Source organism: Drosophila subobscura, chromosome U (assembly GCF_008121235.1).
Source record: "Drosophila subobscura isolate 14011-0131.10 chromosome U, UCBerk_Dsub_1.0, whole genome shotgun sequence".
Classification (NCBI taxonomy): Eukaryota; Metazoa; Arthropoda; class Insecta; order Diptera; family Drosophilidae; genus Drosophila; species Drosophila subobscura.
In genome coordinates this window covers 17178653-17201993 of record NC_048534.1, presented here as the reverse complement: position 1 = coordinate 17201993, position 23341 = coordinate 17178653, and the positions used below count along the sequence as shown (strand labels likewise).

Genomic DNA, 23341 nt, shown 5'->3' with positions numbered 1-23341 from the left:
ACATGTCCGCCTTCGGGCGGGTCAATCAAATCGGGATTCAAACAATTCTAAGCGACTGCACTATTATATGGGCATGTGACTATAGGACAGTGTTAGGCATACACACAGACAAAAGAAATGATAACGAAAGTAAACGAACAGTCTAGGGTCTAGGATGTCCTTTTACAGAGAAAAAAAACCATAAAAAACGAAAAGAGATAAACGTCCCATAAATTAAATAGTGCCGCAGATTCATTTGAAAGGGACGGGATGAAACACTTGCTTGAGGGATGTTTGACCAGATTCATTTGAAAGGGGCTGGATGAAACACTTGCTTGAGGGATGTTTGAATCGTTGTAGGGACCCAAATCACATAAGCAGGGAGAGAGAGATAGTTGTTTGATGCTTGCAGGTAACCAATCATATAAGCAGAGAGAGATGGATAGTTGTTTGATGGTTGCTGTCCAGGATTATTGATCATGGATTTTTGACAAAGTTAGTTCACATTTTGTCCGCTAGGGGCGCCACAAAAGTAGTAGGGATTTAGGGGTTGGTACCCAAGGTAAAATTCTCACCAGGGGCGCCACATCGGAAAAGTGGTTCATGAACGCGATATTCGAGTAAATTCTCACCAGGGGGCTCCACATCGGTGAAAGTGGTTTATGATCTCGATATTCGAGTGCATTCTCACTACTTGGCGCTAGTGTTGCCTGCTATGGGATATTCTGCTTAGCAAGGATCGTTACTACCATTAACATTCCTATTAAGAAATAAATTCTTATAGGATCTGTTACTTACATGATCATGCTAAAATACATACTTTTAGGATATTTATTAACATTACATTGTGAATATATGTAAATGCTTTCTGGATCTAATATTTAGCCAAGCATATGGAAATATTGCATGGTAAGAGCTCACAACAAGAATGGAGTCATAAAGGATGAGAAGACAAAAATTAATTAATTCGACTTATAGTAAATATACTACACTCCTATATCGAATGCTACTTTGTGGCGAGTCTAAACCAATCCCCTAAATCCCTACTACTTTTGTGGCGCCCCTAGCGGACAAAATGTGAACTAACTTTGTCAAAAATCCATGATCAATAATCCTGGACAGCAACCATCAAACAACTATCCATCTCTCTCTGCTTATATGATTGGTTACCTACAAGCATCAAACAACTATCCTCTCTCCCTGCTTATGTGATTTGGGTCCCTACAACGATTCAAACATCCCTCAAGCAAGTGTTTCATCCAGCCCCTTTCAAATGAATCTGGTCAAACATCCCTCAAGCAAGTGTTTCATCCCGTCCCTTTCAAATGAATCTGCGGCACTATTTAATTTATGGGACGTTTATCTCTTTTCGTTTTTTATGGTTTTTTTCTCTGTAAAAGGACATCCTAGACCCTAGACTGTTCGTTTACTTTCGTTATCATTTCTTTTGTCGGTGTGTGTATGCCTAACACTGTCCTATAGTCACATGCCCATATAATAGCTACTCACAGCTACAAGCCTTATCATAAACTATTGGATTCTAAACTGAGATGGACGACCTCGAAATTATTTTTATAAACTCGCAACCTGAGGCAACTATAGATCTGGACACCCAGCCCGACTCCGTGGACCTTTCGCAGATATTCGGAATTAAAACGCAAGAATATATAATGCAAGGGAACGTCTTAAGTGATATTGTATGGGATGATAGTCTCGATGACCTAATGACTGCTGCTCCGATTGACGAAATTCAAACATTCAACTTCCCGGATGATGACAGTATATTCGATTTGGTCGATGATAATGACGAAGGGGCAAAAACGATTCGAGGAACTTCTTCGCGACGAAGATAATGCCGATTTAATAGCTGCGGTAGAAAGAGCCGAAACGAAATTTTAATAATATTCTTATTTATGTTTAATACAATTAATTTATGTATTTTTCTACAAATAATATATAATAAATACAATATAAATTTAAAACAATATTTATTTTCAATGGATAGTTTTTTTTTTTTTTTTTTGGTGCAAATTTCACTCTAACAAGAGACTCATAGGATTCGTTTCCAACATGGTTTTTTCTAATAGAGGATTCCACAAAAAGAAGAAGTAGATTTTAGGTAGAATGCCGGGGAGGTTTTGAAACAGGTTTGGAAAAGATAACAGAACCTTTGTTCATTCAACGGTCAAGTGAGTGCCAGATAAATAGAACCTCATGGATGCACAAATCCCTTAGTCCTATTCTAATAGTGAAAGTGGTTGCAAGTGGTTAGTGATACAAAAAAAAAAAAAAAAAAAAAAAAAAAAACTAAAATGGAATCTAAAATTGTGTGTGATCAATGCTCTAAGTCCTTTAAATTAAAAAGAATGGTATGCTCATTATGAGGGAATGCTCGAACCGTTTAAATGCTTTTGAAGTACTTATGACCAAAGGGTCAAGCGATCAAGAAGCATCAACGTCAGGCGCATCAAAACGTCGTAGATTGGAGACTTCTATTGAAAAACCACTATCACCTGTACAACTTGCGGTGAAAGTTACCCAACGTCCAGGGAAATGCGTCATATAATGTCAGAGAAACATAAGAATGCAACAGCAGCGCAACTCGAAGATAATGAAAATGTTATCGTAATTTCAACAGAGTCACGATTTCCGTTAAAATCATATCGTGTTCGCTCTGATAAAAGTGACCGGCTCGATTTAAAAGAATTTTATAATGATTGCAAAGCGGACTTAACCAAATTAGTGCGTTACTGTATGAGTGAGTACGGGTCGGCTAAGTTCAATCTAAAAGTATATGGACTGTATGTCAAACAAACAGATGATGAAACCTTATCGGAAACGATGAAGCATTTCGTGACATCATATAAGTCTATATATGCAAATGATGATGAGATTGATGAACATCTAAATGAGGCCGTTGACCTTTTAATCACTCTAAGTAGTGAATTCCAGGAGAAGGATTCAGGTTGGGCAATAAAAAATTTGAATATTTTGAGCTGACAATAATTAAATTGGAGCATATCGCTGTAAATAGATTTATACCAGCTCCCAATAAAATAAAATCTCGAAATGCATTAATAAATGTTAAAAATGAAGATGATTATTGCTTCAAGTGGTCAATTTTAGCATCATTTGCATATAGGCGGCACTTGAGCACTACATTCTCAACTGCAAACCAAAAAAAAAAAAGCGAGATAAAGTTAACAAACCCTTCATATTATCGAATGATAGACATCAGACAAGACATAATTTGCTATGACGGAGTGAGACTGGATTTTTCTGGGATTGAGTTTCCAATCACAAACAAAGGAATAAAGAGATTTGAATTATCCAATCCTAATATTAGCATAAATGTGTATGAAATCGATGACAATGGAAAGAACGTAGTAGGACCAACAGTGAGGACTAAAGGAATTCGAGGACATCACATCAACCTATTAGGAATTAATAATGACTCTTTGCAAATGATGCATTATGCCTATATAACGTGCATGAAAAAATTATGCTATTCTCAACATAATAAATCCCATTGCTCTGCATATTTTTGTGAAAATTGTTTACAATTTTATACTACCACAAATACCACCCATGACAATAAAGAGTGCGGAAAAGTTGCTGCACAATATCCTACTCCAAATACCAAAACGGTTTTAAAAAAGTTTCATCAAAAACTATCTCCCCCTGTGGTCATTTATGCTGATATCGAAGCTGTATTGGAAAGTTTTCATAGGAATCTGAATGATCCCTTAAAATCATCTACCACTATGGCTCAGAAGCATACGGCATGTGCAGTGTCATTTTATGTTGTACATAACTATAATCATCATTTAAATGAGATGTGGACATATGAAGGTAAATATTATCATAATCTAAAGGTAGTAAAACAGTTAAAACATTAAGATTTACGCTATTTCAGGACCAGATTGTATCGATCAATTCTGCCAAGTGCTTCGATCGAAAACCATGGGACTTTATGAGAAGTACTGGTTATCCGCTAAAAAACCAATCTACGAGTTCAACATTTGGGATGAGGACTATCAGGAACATGGAGAGTGCTATGCCTGTGATGAGCCCATTTCGACTGACGACCGGGAGAAGTTTTTAACCAATTCACAGGCCAATATGTAGGTCCTATTCATAAGGTTTGTAAGCAAACATTTAAACTAAGCGATCCTTTTTTTTTTTTTTTTTTTCATAACTTGTCTCGTTATGATATTCATTTATTTGTAACATCAATAAAAGATGAACTTAAGCCCATACCGTGTAACAAAGAGTTATACATTGCGCTAACTCAAATTGTTGAGATTGATTTTTCAAATCATCAACATTATAAAATAAGATACATAGATTCAAATAGATTTTTAAATTCGAGCTTAGAAAAACTTGCTAGTTATATGGATCCATCAAATTTTAAAATTTTAAAAAACAAGTATCAAGGGGAAAAATTTGATATGCTAAGGCGAAAAGGAGTATTTCCATATGAATATTTAGATAGCTTTAACAAATTTGATGAACCCCAACTACCTTCGAGAGAATTTTTTTTCAACTCACTGAGTGATGAGGAGTGTAGTTTAGAAGACTATAATTTTGCTCAGAAGGTTTGGAGAACATTTAATTGCTGCAGTATTCGAGATTATTTGAAATTATACTTAGAAAGCGATGTTTTAATTCTTGCTGATGTGTTTGAAAACTTTAGGAGTATTTGCTCACGAATATATAAGTTAGACCCAATAAATTATGTTACTGCTCCTTCTGTTTCATGGGATGCAATGCTTAAATATACAAAGATAGAATTGGAGCTAGTTAGTGATCCTGATATATATAACTTTTTGAAAACTTCAGTACGCGGAGGGTTAACTCAATGCACTCAACGGTTAGCTACGGCAAATAATAAATATTTAAATGAAAGATTCAGGGCTAGTGAACCTATAAACTATCTAGCGTACATTGATGCTAACAATTTATATGGTTGGGCAATGAGTCAGCCACTTCCGTATTCCAATTTCAAATTTCTAAGTAACGATGAAATTCAATCTTTCAACGCTCTAAGTATATCTGCTTGCGGGGATGTAGGATACATCTTAGAAGTAGATCTGAAATATCCTGATTCTATACACAATAAACATAATAGTTTACCATTCTGCCCCGAAAACAAGATTCCTCCAGGCGGAAAACAATCAAAATTGATAGCGGACTTATCTGATAAAAAGAATTATATATTACATATAAAACAGTTACAGTTATGCATAGAACAAGGGATGATTTTAGAAAAAAATATCGCGAGTATTATCTTTTAAGCAATCATGTTGGCTTAAACCCTATATTGATCTAAATACATCCCATAGAAAAGTAGCTAAGAATGAGTTTGAGATAAACTTTTATAAATTAATGGTTAATGCTGTCTACGGTAAAACGATGGAGAATGTAGAAAAGCGACGTGAGGTCGCATTAATTAAACATTATAATTCAAGACAAAATTCCGCAGGGTTTAGACAACGCATAGCTAGACATAATTTTCACAGTGTTGAAATCTTTGGTGAAAATTTAGCTGCCATTGAGTCCACTAAATCAAGAATTTTCTATGATAAACCCATATACATTGGAGTTTGTGTACTAGAACTTTCAAAATGGTTAATGTATGACTATTTCTATAATTTTCATTCTATAAAATGCCCATCATCAAAAATACTCTACATGGATACAGATTCATTTATTATATCATCAAAAGAAGATTTTTATCAATTAATTAAAGACAATCCTAGTCGCTTTGATACCTCAAATTACCAAGAGTCAAACATTTTCGGGATAAATCGGGCCAATAACAAAGAACTAGGATTAATGAAAGACGAAAATGCGGGTCGAATAATGACCTCATTTGCAGGGTTAAAGCGAAAGCATACTCTTATTTAGTTGCCAAAGATAATAGCACTGACCATAACGTCAAAAAGATTAAAGGAGTAAAAAAGTCGGTAGTTAAAAGATTATCACATGCTCAGTATATTGAATGCATTAAACATAAAAAACATATTATGGACAGCAGAGAGTAATCAGAAGTAGAGGTCATAAAATTTACACTGAAATTGTAAATAAGATAAGTCTAAATTATAAGGATGACAAAAGATTTATATTATCCGATAATATTTCAACGTTAGCACATAATCACTTTGAAATTGTAAATATTATAGATCCTAGTAATAATGAGCATATATTATAGAAAAATTGAAATTATAAATATTTATAAATATTATGTTTTTAAACTATTTTGTATATTAAAAAATAAAACGAGATAAAAAAATGTTTTCTTTCTATTCAATTATTTTAATATACTTTTTTTATCTATCCAGGAATTATGTGTTTCATCAAACCCTAACCATTTAACAAAAACTTGATCCTTCTTTCGTCGGATTATTTTTTCCACTAAGAAAGCATTTTCATCTTTCACTTTTTGAAGTTCTTGTTCATAAAATGATCCTTTAATCATTTCCCCCATATAGTCTTCCAGTTCATATGTTGCTGGACTGGTAGACTTTACTTTTGAAATTTTAAAACCTCGGTTGTCCAGTTAGGTTCATATCCCTTTGTAAAAATACCCTTATATTTACTTATTCTAACAGGATCACCAATGGAAAACTTATGTTTAGGGAAAACCGTGCAAATATTATAAGCTGTTTTCAATATAAACTCCTCATTTTGCTTGTTGACATCTACAGCATTCATTATGGTTCGATGATATGAATTATTGTAATCATTCACTAGATCTTTCAAGTTATGAATCCAGGTATGATTTCCCTGCATACTAAACATTTTCCACATACGATTTTTTAATGTTCTATTAAAACGCTCGCAAATAGATGCTTTTAGGTGTGTATATATGTATGGTATGGTTTATGTTATTTGTTTTCATAAGCTCAGTGAAGGAAGCATTAAAAAACTCCTTTCCTTGATCAGATTGAATATTTTTAGGTTTATGGTTAGATAGTTTTAATATTTTTTTTTTTTTTTTTAGCACATCTAATGCTGTTTTCGACTTAACGGGAGCTGCATATGCATACTTTGAGAATGTATCAATCACGGTTAGCAAATATCTAAATCCTTTATTTTCCTTACAATAGGGTATCATTTCAACTAAGTCGATTTGCCAAGTATCATTAATGCCCATCTGAACGAATTTACGTCGGATAAAGTTTTTTCTGGCAGGCTTATGTATTTCATTCACAACTTGTTGTTTACTCATTTTTATTTTTATTTTTTATTATTGTTTCTGGATGATTGCGTATTCAAAAGTGATTGATTATACTCAAGAACATCGCGTTTTATTTGAATATACATTTTTTTTGAAATTTCAAAGCATAAACGCGTTAAATCTATTTGAACATTTTTATCATAAGTACCATCCAAGTCAGAGAGTTGAATATCAAATTTTTGTAAAGCAGCACATTTAGGAATAATATTATTATAGTACAGGAATGTAATTTGTTGTTTAAGTATCGTATTCCAACATAAAAATGTTGTAAAAATATACCTAATCTTAAAAATGATCTCCAGGACTCGCTATCAAATTCAATCTTATTTCCAAACTGATTTATTATAAAAACATACTGCTTATCGGATTTTCTGAATCTAAAATTACATTTAATAGTGGTCAATAGGGGATGATCTATAATTGTATCAGGCATCAAGAAATCATACTGATCAAGTTTTAATTGAATATACTCCTTGTAGGTAATCAACTGCATCCATTCATCTTTGTCCAGTCCAATGAAATTGTTTTTGCTTTGTTGCATCCAGATCATTGGTGTGAATTTTCGTGTAGTTGAAAAGCCGCATTTTAGTTTTAAATTATGTACTACATAATATTCGAGCCCGAAAATGACTTCGTGGTCTTGCTTCTTTCTGGTGGACCTAATTCTTTTTGATTGCAGCGTGTCCATTAGGGTTGAATGATTTTTTTAAACTAAGAACTCTTGCGGAATTGGGTGGTATATAAAGGGGAAAGATATCACTGATTCATTCAGTTTCTTAAAAAATCTTAAGCCGACATGAACTCGATCGACAGGAATTCAAGCGTGATAGTTGATTTTCAATATCTCTTTGGGAATAATAAACAACTTTTTATTAAAGAATTGGCGTTTATGCAAACCGGATCAGTAACGCCAAACTTCTTTCATTTCAAACCACCATATCATCTAAATGAATTGGATCATGAAATGATTAAACAGCAGAACATGCACCGTCAGACCATAAATGGATTGGACTGGTCAGATGGTGAAATATCGTATTTAAGTTTAGGTGAAATACTATCACCACTTAACAGATTTAGCACCGTAATAGTACGTGGTGGAATTAAGAAGAAGTTCTTGTCTAAGTATTTAACAAATACCATTATTGATATTGATATAGGAAAAAGTCTGACCTTATTTCCAAATTATTATACCAACTGTAGAATTCACAAAAAGTTCCTCTTAGATGTGCACTAAATAATGTATTCAAGCTTTTTGTTTTCTTGGAAAATTCGAACTATGATGTATACTGTAATGGTGAAACATATGTATAGAATATAAAATCCCAGTATGGAATAAGCGCTTGCATAAAGTAGTTGTTTAAAATGGACTTCTTTAAGCGTATGTTTGGAAGTGATCAACGCAACAGAGGATACACAGAACTTGTTTACTGCAATTATTGCGGTTCTGATACTCATTACGAAAAGAACTGTCACAAAAAAAACGATCAGGAGAAACCTAAATAAATTGTTTTAAAGGATAGAAAATATTATATAAATTTTCAATAAATAAAACTTATTAAAAAAAAAATCAGCTATGTTTAAACAATTTATACATCCTTTTACAATGCTAATTTGTGGTCCTTCAGGGTCTGGAAAGACAACGTTTTTAGAAAATTTAATAAACAATAGGAATGAAATGCTAAGTATTTCAATTGATCGAATACTGTGGTGTTATGGTGAGGAACACGCTAAGCCAAATTTCAATAACATCGAATACTATAAAGGAATTCCTGAACAAATTGAAAATGAAGCGAATGAACCCATTCTTTTAATATTAGATGACTTGATGATGGGGGCATTTAATAAAAATGTATGCGAGCTTTTCACGAGAGGATCTCACCACAGGAACTTATCTGTAATAGTAGTTACACAAAACATCTTTCATAAATCATCACATACGCGAGATATTTCTCTAAACACAAAATACATCGTTGCATTCAAAACCCCAGAGATAAACTGCAATTTCAATGCTTGGCAAGACAAATTTATCCTGAGAACTCTCAGGAGCTATTTAGAATATATAAGGAGGTCACAGATGAGCCACATGGTTATTTACTTATTGACCTTACTCAGGGAATAAATGATCTCCTGAGATTTCGAACAGATATTTTTAATTCTGTGTACACCATTTGCTTTGCTGATGAAAATGGTTTACAAAAAGAATCTAAATCGATTGAAAGCGAACAAACATTTATTGTATGTGCTCAAAAGGGCCAACCACAAACTTCGAAATGCAATTATAGGTAATTGTGATATTGAGTTGGTGAAAGCATTAGTGGAAATAGTGTTGAACACATTACAAGGAAATCATAAGATATCAAAATCTCAACTATATGCTCTCAAAAAGTATAAAAATGCATTACGTTATATTTCATGTCCAAAACGTTCAATCAATTCCAAGAGAAAAGTTCTAATCCAAAAGGGAGGATTTTTACCAATTCTAATCAGTTCATTGCTCTCGGGGATTTTTGGAAAAATATTAAACAATGCTTAGAAATACGCATCAATTAAGCAAAGTAATTTTAATGCGTCCGAATGCTTATCAAAAAAACTAATAAAAGGTGGAAATGAAAACGATTTAATAAATATAACATTTTTACCTATTTTAAATGATAAGAAAACTAGTGACTATAATAAATGGATCAAAATACGTCAAGAATTGTGTTACTATCAAAATAAAAAAAGAAATAAGACAATGGATGTACGACCTAGTCTAAAAACATCACATCCATCATCTAAAACCACTGGAACACAAACACAAGACGACTCAGTCGGGTTTGATGTAATGCCAACAACTGATATTCTTTACAATAAAAATAATGTTAATCCAAAAAAGGAACTCTCAATAGATAATGAGTCCCATGATTTACCTAATCTCAGCGACGATGAAGATTTAATGCCTGAAAAAAAACTTTTAAGTCAACGCATAATAAACGTAAAGTAAAGGACACATCATTTTTAGATACTCCATTTGTAGACACTCAAGTATCAAAAATACAAGCAGTGTCTAAAGTAAAGCTTACCGAAAAAAAAAAAAAACTAAGAGCAAAACTTAAGAGGGATAAAAGTGAACAAAAACCATTACAAGACTTGAAATACGTAAGCGGACGGGAAAAGTTGAGTAGATCTGTTAGAAACAGAGAACCTTTGCAAATTGAAAAAACAAAATTAATTGGGTTTCCTACAATTAATAAACGGAGAAGAACATAAAACCAAAAATGACATTTACAACACAGTTTTTCGTTACATTACTCAGTAATGATTCATTAAATGTCTTTAATGATAACGTTAAGTGTGCATTTACAAACATTGTAAATATTCCTGAAAACATGAATGACGAATGGGAAGTTGGAATCACAGACTTATATCTTAATAAATGTGCACCAGACAATCATAATAATTCATCGATTATGTCTGCAGAAACAACAGAATTCGTTATTAGCTTAGTAAATGGGGAAACATTTAGATATGAAAATGAATCAATTGAGTCTGAAGTTTTTGAAAATGGATTAATTTTTGTTTACACTGACATTATTAAGCCAAGATGTGTTGGAAACAAGAGACCCCGATGTCTTCGAGTATTATATTTCAATGGAAAAGAGCAACTCATACAATTCAAAAATATTGAATATTATCCTATTGAAATATGGTCACCAAAGGAAATTTCAATATTAATTACTGATTCCAAAGGATATAAAGTACCATTTGAATCTTCAACAGTTCCAATATTTATTACTCTACACTTCAGAAAACGAATCGAAATGCTATAAATAAAACAGTACAAATCTTAATTAGTTCAGAGTAGAAATAGTCATCATGACGAGATCTTATCAACAATATTATTTAAATCAATGCGGTGGTGGGTTAAATCATATAGGAAGTCTATATGTGACACCCAGAGTTATCCAACAAGGTAGAGGAATTGGAAATTTCTTTAGTGGTCTTTTTAATTATATAAAACCACTATTCCTTTCGGGGATAAACGCTATTAAAAATCAAGCCTCTGAAACTGGAAAGGCTGTAATAAATGAGTTTGGTCGAAAACCTTTAAGAAACATTATCCAAGAACAAAGCAAAATTGCACTGCAAAATCTATCAAATAAAGCAATAAATAAATTTACACGATTCCAAAATGGTGAAGGTAAAAAGAATAAAAAGGGAAGGTCTAGGAAAAAACGAGCTCATTTATCATCTAAACAAGGACGCAAACATACGCAGTCGAGATCAATAAAGAAAAAAATCATCCAAGAAATTAAACATAAAAGATATTTTTTCGAAATCAAAATGACCACCCATATAGAATGTATGAAAAGCGAATTGGATCTGTTTGAACCACATCCCACACAAAGTTCTATTCTGAGAACTGAAGAAGTTTCATACAACCCCATAGCATCGTTGGACAGTGCTTCTTCAATTGAATTCGTGTGCTTAGGAAATGGTGAAACATATAGAGACCTGTCAAGTGTTTACTTAAGACTTGTTGTACAGCTAAGAAAAAATGATAATGGTGTCATTGAAGGAAACAATGTTGGAGTAGTTAATAATATTTTGCATTCAATGTTCAGAAGTTCATCAGTCTACTTAAATAATATATTGGTTTCTCAGAGCGATAATAACTATCATTATAGATCGTATTTGCAAACGATTTTAAACTATGGCAGTGATGCCAGTGAAAGTCACTTAGCTACTCAAGGGTATTATCCTAATTATGGAAAATTAATATCTGGTCAATATGTTAACACCGATGGGAACATTCTGCTCAAAAATATATTTCAAAACAGTAATAAGGTTGAACTGTTCGGAAAAGTTCATGGAGATATATTTAATCAGCCAAAATTACTCATAAATAATGTTGATTTGAGGATAACTTTTGGCATTGAAAAACTAGCATTTTATTTGATGGAAACTGATTCTGAGTCAAGTCTTAAGATATTGGAAGCGCAACTTTTCATGAATCACATAACTATTAATCCAAGCATTTTATTGGCCCATCATCATGTTTTACAAACTAAAAATGCCATTTATCCATACAGCAAAGTTCAAGTAAAATCATTTACAATATATCCAGGAAATAATACGCTATCAATTGACAACGCAGTTATTGGACAGCTTCCTAATTTCTTAGCTTTTTGCATGGTAAAAAACAAATCATATTCAGGAAATCGGACATTAAATCCATTCAACTTTGATCATTTTAAAATTCAACGCTTTAATCTAATGGTAAATGGTGTGCAAGTACCATCGCAGGCACTTGAATTTGATTTCTCGAATTCCGAAAATGCTCAAAGCTCTAGAGGATATAATATGTTATTCAGATCAAGTGGCATAAGACATTATGATCGAGGCTTGCAAATCACAAAGGAAATGTTTGATAAAAACAGTTTTATATTAGCATTTGACTTAACTGCAGATCATCATAATTCAACTGTATGCTCAAATTTGATTTCTCAAGGATCCATCCGAATTGAAGGACGTTTTTCTGAGCCTCTTACAGAAGCAGTTACTTGTCTGGTGTACTGTGAATATGACTCAATGATTGATATTGATAAACATCGAAATATACGTGTTCTTCTGTAAAAATGAATACATTGCAAATCGATAATTTGCTCTCCAAGCATTCAAAAACAAAAACAATTTTTAAAGGCGTTTATCCCTCTGATAGGCTCCCAAAAGTAATTTCTAAATATCCTGCTTTAATAATAGCTAACACAGATTCTTCAAACCGTCCAGGAACGCATTGGGTTGCATTTTACTTTGATAGTAAGCATTCAGCTGAATTTTTTGACTCCTATGGTCAATATCCTCAGAAGAAAGAATTTTTAAAATTATTAAGGAATAATTCATTAAAGTTTACATTCAATAAACAACTACTTCAAGGATATTTTTCAAGTACATGTGGTCATTACTGTATCCTATATGGAATTTTTAAAAGCAAAAAGAAAACCTTAAATTTTTTTTTAAAACAATTTAAGAAAAATGATTTAAATTATAATGATAAGCTAATAATGAAAATGTTTAAAAAATTAGCTTTAAAATAAAAAAAAAAAAAAAAAAACAACGTATTTATATTTTCAAGTAAATATTTTATTTTTTTTTTTTTTTTTCATTCTGTTATTTAATCTATAATATTTAAGCATAAGGTCTATAGCTTGGGCTTTCTTTGCCGGTAACGTATGACAAAGGCATGTATCAGGTCCATCGGTAGCATCGTCGTCGCTCCAGGGGCACAGCTTATAGTGAAACCCGAACTTGGAGTATTGGAGCTCCTTTTCCTCCAGATCCTCCAAAATAAGCATGAGGTTTTCCAGGATTTTTAAATGCTCATCGAAAATCATCTCTTCGAATTGAATAAGAAAAAGTTTTATTTGATGGGCGTGCATGATTCAGCTGGCTTCTTGTAACTGATACTGATGATCGTTCAAGGAGCGCGGTTCTTTTATATCCATGCCTTTACTCCATTTATCTCTTTCTAACTCGCAAATGTATTTATGTTTTAACCTGTTGTCTAATTTTTTTATTTACATGAATATCTAGTTGTCTCTTTTCTCTTATGCATAAGAGAGGCAATCCCTTAATTCTTTATTTATTCTTTACATAAAAATTGGAAATGAGGAGTGCTATATCTAGTCATCTCTTTTCCTTTATATATAAGATGTGAAATTCCATGCTCCTTTAGCATCTTAAAGGGTGTTTTTGTAGAAAATTTGGTTACATAACTTTTAGGTAAAAATATCCAAAGCGGTTCATTGTCCTTATTACTTAAATAGAGGACTACCTTTGTTCCAAATGATGTTTTTTTTTTTTTTTACATCCATTGATCTTGTACGCAAATCCTATGCATAGATCTTCAACCTTGGTGTATCCAATCGCAGGTTTTATCTCGTTAAGTGAATCTAGGAACGCCTATGCATGTACATGTTTCACGAAGATTTGATTATCCTTTTATTTATCAAAATAAACAAAATTCTTACATACCATTATAAAATGAAACTATTCAAACTACACAATGTTTTATACTAAATTATTTAATCATGAATACATGATCTTATATACTCTCATTCGTCTTTTCTTTCTAAAATGAGATCTATGCTGATTGGTTGTTGCGCTAGGTATATAGTTGTACATACATACATGTAAAAGCCAGATGTGAGAATAGGATTTCAAATATTATATTTCCTGTCTTTATATACGTACATACATATGTACATGTAAACGTATGTACATAAACCATTGAAATGAAAACATTATATACATATATATAAAAATGGGCCGTGTGCTAGGGTTTTACATTTTACATATGCTCATACATAACTCGAAACCCTATATAAGAACATCTAACACTTAAGATACTTTAGTTCATTTTCTATTCGAAATGAGTGAATTTCATTGTGAGTTGTGTTATATGAAAAGAAGTTTTAGGTCCCGCAATGGACTAAAACATCACGTATTAAAAGTTCATAACTTCAGTTATCAAAAATCAAAATCATCATTTTACCAATGTTACTTATGTCCCGGCGCTATAAAGTTTTGGCTGAGATTTGACCTCAATATGCATGTTTTATTAAAGCATAACGAATATTTAAAACAATTACACAATAAATTAAATATTAAGAAATAAAATAAATATGTCCATTTCACTTGACTTTTCACGATGTTTTAATATGATGTGAAATTCAACCAATAAATACATTCAATAGTGCCTGCATTCTACCTAAAATCTACTTCTTCTTTTTTTGTGGAATCCTCTATTAGAAAAAACCATGTTGGAAACGAATCCTATGAGTCTCTTGGTAGAGTGAAATTTGCACCAATCAAAGTAAAAAAAAAAAACTATCCATTGAAAATAAATATTGTTTTAAATTTATATTGTATTTATTATATATTATTTGTAGAAAAATACATAAATTAATTGTATTAAACATAAATAAGAATATTATTAAAATTTCGTTTCGGCTCTTTCTACCGCAGCTATTAAATCGGCATTATCTTCCTCGCGAAGAAGTTCCTCGAATCGTTTTTTGTCCCCTTCGTCATTATCATCGACCAAATCGAATATACTGTCATCATCCGGGAAGTTGAATGTTTGAATTTCGTCAATCGGAGCAGCAGTCATTAGGTCATCGAGACTATCATCCCATACAATATCACTTAAGACGTTCCCTTGCATTATATATTCTTGCGTTTTAATTCCGAATATCTGCGAAAGGTCCACGGAGTCGGGCTGGGTGTCCTGATCTATAGTTGCCTCAGGTTGCGAGTTTATAAAAATAATTTTCGAGGTCGTCCATCTTAGTTTAGAATCCAATAGTTTATGATAAGGCTTGTAGCTGTGAGTAGCTATTATATGGGCATGTGACTATAGGACAGTGTTAGGCATACACACCGACAAAAGAAATGATAACGAAAGTAAACGAACAGTCTAGGGTCTAGGATGTCCTTTTACAGAGAAAAAAAAAACATAAAAACGAAAAGAGATAAACGTCCCATAAATTAAATAGTGCCGCAGATTCATTTGAAAGGGACGGGATGAAACACTTGCTTGAGGGATGTTTGACCAGATTCATTTGAAAGGGGCTGGATGAAACACTTGCTTGAGGGATGTTTGAATCGTTGTAGGGACCCAAATCACATAAGCAGGGAGAGAGATAGTTGTTTGATGCTTGCAGGTAACCAATCATATAAGCAGAGAGAGATGGATAGTTGTTTGATGGTTGCTGTCCAGGATTATTGATCATGGATTTTTGACAAAGTTAGTTCACATTTTGTCCGCTAGGGGCGCCACAAAAGTAGTAGGGATTTAGGGGATTGGTTTAGACTCGCCACAAAGTAGCATTCGATATAGGAGTGTAGTATATTTACTATAAGTCGAATTAATTAATTTTTGTCTTCTCATCCTTTATGACTCCATTCTTGTTGTGAGCTCTTACCATGCAATATTTCCATATGCTTGGCTAAATATTAGATCCAGAAAGCATTTACATATATTCACAATGTAATGTTAATAAATATCCTAAAAGTATGTATTTTAGCATGATCATGTAAGTAACAGATCCTATAAGAATTTATTTCTTAATAGGAATGTTAATGGTAGTTACGATCCTTGCTAAGCAGAATATCCCATAGCAGGCAACACTAGCGCCAAGTAGTGAGAATGCACTCGAATATCGAGATCATAAACCACTTTCACCGATGTGGAGCCCCCTGGTGAGAATTTACTCGAATATCGCGTTCATGAACCACTTTTCCGATGTGGCGCCCCCTGGTGAGAATTTTACCTTGGGTACCAACCCCCTAAATCCCTACTACTTTTGTGGCGCCCCTAGCGGACAAAATGTGAACTAACTTTGTCAAAAATCCATGATCAATAATCCTGGACAGCAACCATCAAACAACTATCCATCTCTCTCTGCTTATATGATTGGTTACCTGCAAGCATCAAACAACTATCTCTCTCTCCCTGCTTATGTGATTTGGGTCCCTACAACGATTCAAACATCCCTCAAGCAAGTGTTTCATCCAGCCCCTTTCAAATGAATCTGGTCAAACATCCCTCAAGCAAGTGTTTCATCCCGTCCCTTTCAAATGAATCTGCGGCACTATTTAATTTATGGGACGTTTATCTCTTTTCGTTTTTTATGGTTTTTTTTCTCTGTAAAAGGACATCCTAGACCCTAGACTGTTCGTTTACTTTCGTTATCATTTCTTTTGTCGGTGTGTATGCCTAACACTGTCCTATAGTCACATGCCCATATAATAGCTACTGGTAGGCACAAAAAAAGAGTATAAATTTGGCGGGAAAAGCGGGCAAAAAGTATGAGTTTATCGCTTTTTGATTGTCCATGTCGCTGGCGGGGAAGCACGCTAACGATCAAACTAGCCGGCAATCAATCAATCAATTTATCAATCAACACTTTCGCTATAGAGTGGAGTGGAGTGGCTGAATGTTGCATTGTGGGGTGGTGGGGTAACTAAACTTTGTGTTTGCTCCAAGCCTCAGCCATGGGCCTAATTGACATTTATGGCTGATGGGATAAAATCCATCCTCGTACCCCTAGCTGTGATCACAAATCCTCATGCATGGGGAAGCTCCCATCATACACACATCAATGGAGAAGGGCCACACAGACAATATGATTTATGCAGGGCAATAATTAGTGTGTCTGTGGGATGGTCGGAGGGTCTCTGCAATTGAGTACCCGTAACATTAGCATTAGCATTAGCAGCCCCCCACTCCTGTCATCGGTCTTATAATTATCCCCCGCATAATATCACTAATCTCAAATCGCATAATATGCGACTTGATAAAATAATAATATTCACTTGTTTATGGCCGAAAATTATGCTTTTGCTAATTAGTTGCATAAATCAAGCCATAAACCGGATGGGCACACACCCACTGTCACTGTCGCCTCGCACATTTCCTGTCGCTGATAATTGATTTGAGTTGTAATCGTACGGGTACGGGTACGGGTACGGGTACGAGTGCGAGTGCTCCCGTTTTCCGGTTGGATAGACAAGACTTTTGCATTTGTATTTGCATAATTGACTGACAGCGACATATGCCAAGTTTATTTCGCAATAAACGGCACCCCGCTCGGGAAAAGGCAGTCTAATGAAAGTGACACCAAATCTCAGTTATTTCACACCTCAGTTTTCACTGCTTTCACTTCAACTTTCACTTCCGCTCCACTGACACTGATGATGGGCGTCTGCTAGTGAGTTGTTTGCTTGCTTGCTTGTGGCCCTCTCTCTCTCTGTGAGGCTCTCTTGTGGCTCTTAATTTATCATTTGGGGTTCATTTGCTTTGCTCTCTCAGCCTCAGCCTCACCCACACCCACACCTGCAGATGTGAGACGGGGGCCATTATTTTTTGTGGCTCTCTCGTTAGGTTTCGGCCTTACATGCTGGCACATAAAAAGTGATGCGTGGCATTATGATTAGGGTCCCACGTGTGTCAGCATTGTCTGGCATAATGGAGCCGAAAGCTGAGAGGCGGAAAATGTTAAGCCCAGTTTAACAAAGGGGAAATCAGCCCAGATTGGGGCGCACACGACAAATTTGTGGTCTTCAAGAGAAATCACACAATAATCCAAAGTAAATGATAGTAAATCTGTCTGGTCCGGTGTCCATGCATGGCTTCATGTACCTCCACTCAATAGCTGCTCCTTGCGATGTAACCCTACACCAATTCAATGCCGCGAGCCATGTCGCATGCCTGCAATTCCAACAAAATGTCTCCATATAGTTATATCCGTGGGGATGTGGGTGTAAGCCAAAGGCAGCCATGTGGGCAATTTCCTCAAGCGGTGGCCCGCAAAGCGCCCAATGAGATAAGCAGTCGTGATTTATTGCATCTAATTGCTCACGAGCCGTTTCGCGAACGTGCCCCAATAACATTTTGGGGGCATTCACACCTCAGCAGATTCATGCAGCGGATGGCGGATAAACCGGATGCCGCAAATATCGCAGGCTGCGCCATTCCAATGCGATTTGTGGTTAACAGTCGACCGCCAGTGCCCTCCGCCATCTGCCACACGCCAATCAATTTAAAGCCAAGAAGTGGCTTTGGCCACGCTTCATTAAAACCAATTTTGGATGGGCATTTCTGGCAAAACCGAAACCGGCGAAACCGGCGAAATCGTCTGCGTTTATCAAATTTCGCACAGCAGCAGCAGCAGCTGGTGCCGCAGAAAAATATTGGATTTAGTTTTTCGAGTTTGATTTATGTATGTTCATAGAGGAGCAAAATATTCATAAATATTGCAGATATCTGGCGGTGGCAATCGATTGGAGCTCTTGAAATTTCAACAGCAGGTGGAGTCTCAAACAAAGCGGATTTTTGCGGAAGGAATAGAGAATGTTCATGACTTTTTTAGCAGGACACAACTTTTCAAGAAAGTGCAGCTCGACCACCAGGGGACTAAAACATATTTACGTGAAGAAAAAGTAATAAAGCTGAAGTTAACTTTCGTGAAAATTAAATGAAATGCCGAGGCAATGGTAAAGGAGAGCGCATGCTAGAAATATTTCTCATTAAATTTCTATTAAGACTCACACACACATGGTGCAAACTTTTCGCCGAGACACAAGATTAATTATTCAGAGTTGTTTGGCAAAAGCAAATGAATAAGCGATGACTTCATGACAACAATTTAATCAACTCACAAGAAAACTCCAACCTAATTAGACCCGCCCACTCTTAGCACAGCCAAGGCGTGGACACGCCTCCTCGGAGCTTCCGCTCAGTGAGCCGACAGACAATGAAAAACTTTGTAACTTGTATAACTTATTTTTTGCCACTTGAACGCTTTGCATTTGCTTGGAGCACCTGCCCCCAAGAACTCAATGAACCACTCATCGAATGAAAAGTAAAACTTTTGCGGCAAAATATCAGAAGGATGAGAATGTCCTGTAGCATTCTGGTGGGTGCGAGCTTTGACCACAGTCCAGTATTAATGAGCGGAAAATAAAATCCTTTAAGCTGTCTGAGCATTGGATTTGTAAATGAAGTGCGCCTGGCACTCCTTTCCACCTGTCTGTCAATCATGCATAGCCCCCCGTCTGTCGCCCACGGCAACCTTTCACTCTTTTGAGGGGAGGCCCCATCGCGTGCTTTATTTCTAATTAGGAGGCCATCGAAAATTGACAGCCCCAAATCTAAGCAATGTTCAGAGCGAACCATTTAAGGCATTCAGAATGTTGCAGGTCAAAAAAGAAATATGAATGCAAAAACCCCTTAAAGAACTCAAAACTTACCCGAACTTCTGGCTCTTGTTAAAAACTTTGCCACAGAACTTTGCATGAAAACCATAATAATGGTAAAAAATGAAATAAACCAGAGGACTCAAAAGAAGGGAATTGTTTTTTTTGTGTGCCATAACCCACAGCGTGTGGGTATAGAAATACTATGGTTCAAAATTTGCTTACTTTGTTTTCCGGTGAACCCAAAAATAAAGTTGTAAAAAAACTGAAATTTAATTTCAACATTTTTGTCGTTGTCGTCGCTCGAAAATAAAACCAAAATAACAAAAAAAAAGAGAATGAAATAAAGTGGGTCAATAAAATGCAAGTAATGCATAAATTTGTAACTGAAACAGAAATGGCAAAACTGTAACTGGAAAGTGGAAAGTGGAGAGTGGAGAGATGGGAAATTGGGAGTTGGTTGTTGGGAAATGGGAAATGGCAAATGGGAACTGTGCTATGCCCCGAGGGAGTGAGAGAGAGGCATTAAAATAAATAAAAATTAATTGGTATGTTACCATAGCCATGGCCCGGGCGGAATGGGTGGAATAATACGAGGAATAAATGCGAGTGCTTCCCGGTGCCCGGTACAAGGTGCAGAACACAGAGCACAGAGCACAGACCAGAGCAGCATCCACATCCACTCGACTGGGCAGCTGAGTCAACTGCGAAAGTATGCTGCAGCCATGGCTGGTCCATGCATATGCATGAGAGGGGGGCGTGGGCGTGGGCGTGGGCGTGGCACTGGGATATAGACAGACTGGGTGAGTGGTCGTCGGACGCTTCGCCGCGGGGCGAATGGGCGGCCAACACTTTCAAGTTTATTAACATGCCAAATAGAGTAAGAAAATATTACTCGGATATGAAGCAATGAGAGTGTTTCGTGTCCTCTTGAACCCTTTGGACCAGTTTGGGGCTAATTCGTGTGCCAGCTGCCGCTCGGGTGTGCTGCCACTTTGAATAACTACTTAAGACCTCCACAAAGCCAAATGAAACGTGACGAGGCTTCGTTGTGTTTTCATAAGCACAAATAAAACGTGACGAGATTTTTTCAAGATTCATAGGCAGACCATGAGAGGTGCTATACAATAAATAGGATCTTTTTTTCTTGTATTTCATTTATTTGAAATTGCTTATAATTTCATACAAAAATCATAATAGGCGGTTGGATATTCATTGAGATAAATGTGAGCTATCGTAGACCCGCAATTTGTTATTAAATTCCAACTTCATATTTCCAAAATTGTTAAATTCAATCAAAAAACTTATTTTAAGTTTCCGCATTCAGCTCTTTAGCTTCTGCCACTACTTTTCCCACGAACTTTGACCAACTTCGTGCCAATAATCCTGGCTACTTATGAGGCCATTCTGGACTAGTTTCTTCTTCGGTTTCGCAAACTTAAAGCGAGCTTTAAACCTGCTTAAAATGAATTCAGCCAACTTATGACTTTTGCCAACTTCTTCTGCACACAACCTTTGGGCAATATAAAAATTTGTGCTGGGAGCTCGTTCATCAAATCATTTTATGGTAACTACGTAGCAGATTTTTGTTATTCCTGGAGTGAGGGAGGGGAGTGGCATGCAGCAAATGCATGCAGCGTTTCATGTATATATGTCAGCAACAACAAAAAGTGGCAACTTCTCATTTTTTTCCCAGAAACTCGGAGAGATTGTAAGGCGGCAGTGGGTGGGGGCAGGGGAGGAGGCCGGGGAGGAGGTGACTTGGCTAAATGGGTCACACGGCTCAGTGCATTTTTGGGCGCGTCAAAGATGTCGATGTGCAGCAGGCATCTGGCACGAAGTAAAAGCAAAAGCAAAAACGCAGAGGTAAAGGGCTGAGGAAAGAGGAGGCGGGTGCAACGAGGAAAATTGTGTGTCATTTGGCACTGTGTGTGAGCGGAGGCATGGGGCTGTGCCTGCCTATGAAATATGCTAATGATCAACTTGAGACATGTCGAAATTATTGTCACCCCCATGCTAGCTGTCCAACTTGTTGGACTCCTCTCAGTATCCTTCCTGGTGTCGTTACTCTTTAAAACTGCAAACTTTGGCCATAAGTTTGTGCAACTTTTTGGATGGGAGAGCACCCTGGGAAAAGGCCGTGGCAGTGGTAAGAGGCCTCCGAGCGCCTCTCGCTGCTAATTAAGTCACTCGCTGCTTACTTTATTACTGGCGTCATATTTTTCCTTTGCTTTCCTTTCCCTCATTTTCGTTCACTGCTTCTCCGCTTCTCCGCTGTATTCCCTTTATTTTTTCTCACGCTGTTGCTGCTGGCAACGTTTGGGCACTTTTGTCTGTTGCTGCGCGAATTGCTCGCAAATTAATTCTTATAAATTTAATTAGCACTGCATGCTGCCCCATACAGCCCGAGGCAATTTGATAAACTCACAGACAATTGAGCAGACGACACACAAAAGCGGTGAGAGGAATGGGGCACCGTTCTTTTGATAGAGGGAGTGCGGCTGAAGGGAGGATATATCTTCAGAGTCTTGAGGCAAAAAGATTTCCCCGTCTTTTTCACTTTCAATCTCAAATGGTGTTGCTCCACAACACTCACCATGATTGAAGCTGAACATTTGTTGAAGGAATGAATCGCAGAACAAGACAGGATACGAAAACCCATCCGTTTCGTTTGCTTTTCAAGCCATCAAAGAACATGAAATCGGAATCGCATGGCCCACTTGTATATTTCGGCATGGTGCTGCGAAAACGCATCCGATTGCAAGAGTTTTGGACTAATTGGTAAACAAATCTGTGGAGGTGGAGAATCCATCCAATTTGAAACTCAAACTCGTAGAATTGTGTGTGAAATGGAGTGGCCAGAAGTGCAGATTCTTTCTTAATCTCTTTCGAATAGTGACATTAAAGCTTTGACATACTGTCCCCATGAGTTCCATTCATAGATATTATAATTAGAAGCGCAACAATGCAATTTACATAAATATCTGCATGCGGGGTGTCCTTTTTATCTCCGTTTTGACGGATTAGTTAAAGATTATTTATTTTGCAAAAATCTCACTTTGGCCCTGTGATGTCCCCAATCTTTTTGTGCCCCTTGGAAGCTTTATTTTTCCTCATTTTAATTGCAATGCTGTTGCTTTTGTGCTCATCCTCGCTCGTGCTGTTGCTGTTGCTTTTGCCTTTGTAGTTTCGCTGGCGTTTCAGCTAACTAAGGCGCAACAGCGGAATAAAAAAGCCATGTAGATGGATTTTGGTGGGAGGGAAAAAGAAAAACAGTGGAAAATATATGTATGTATATACCACCAGCTGCACATTTTCCCCATTTGCCACTTGGCGAGCGCTGAAGGGAAGCCCTGGGATATGCCAGCTACTATGTGT

General features: G+C 35.9%; 1 protein-coding gene across 4 annotated transcripts in view; it reads left to right on the top strand.

Moving 5' to 3' along the window:
* LOC117902201 (putative neural-cadherin 2) overlaps window positions 1–23341 on the top strand; it is a 104508-nt gene that overhangs the window by 35970 nt on the left and 45197 nt on the right. The window lies entirely within an intron of this gene.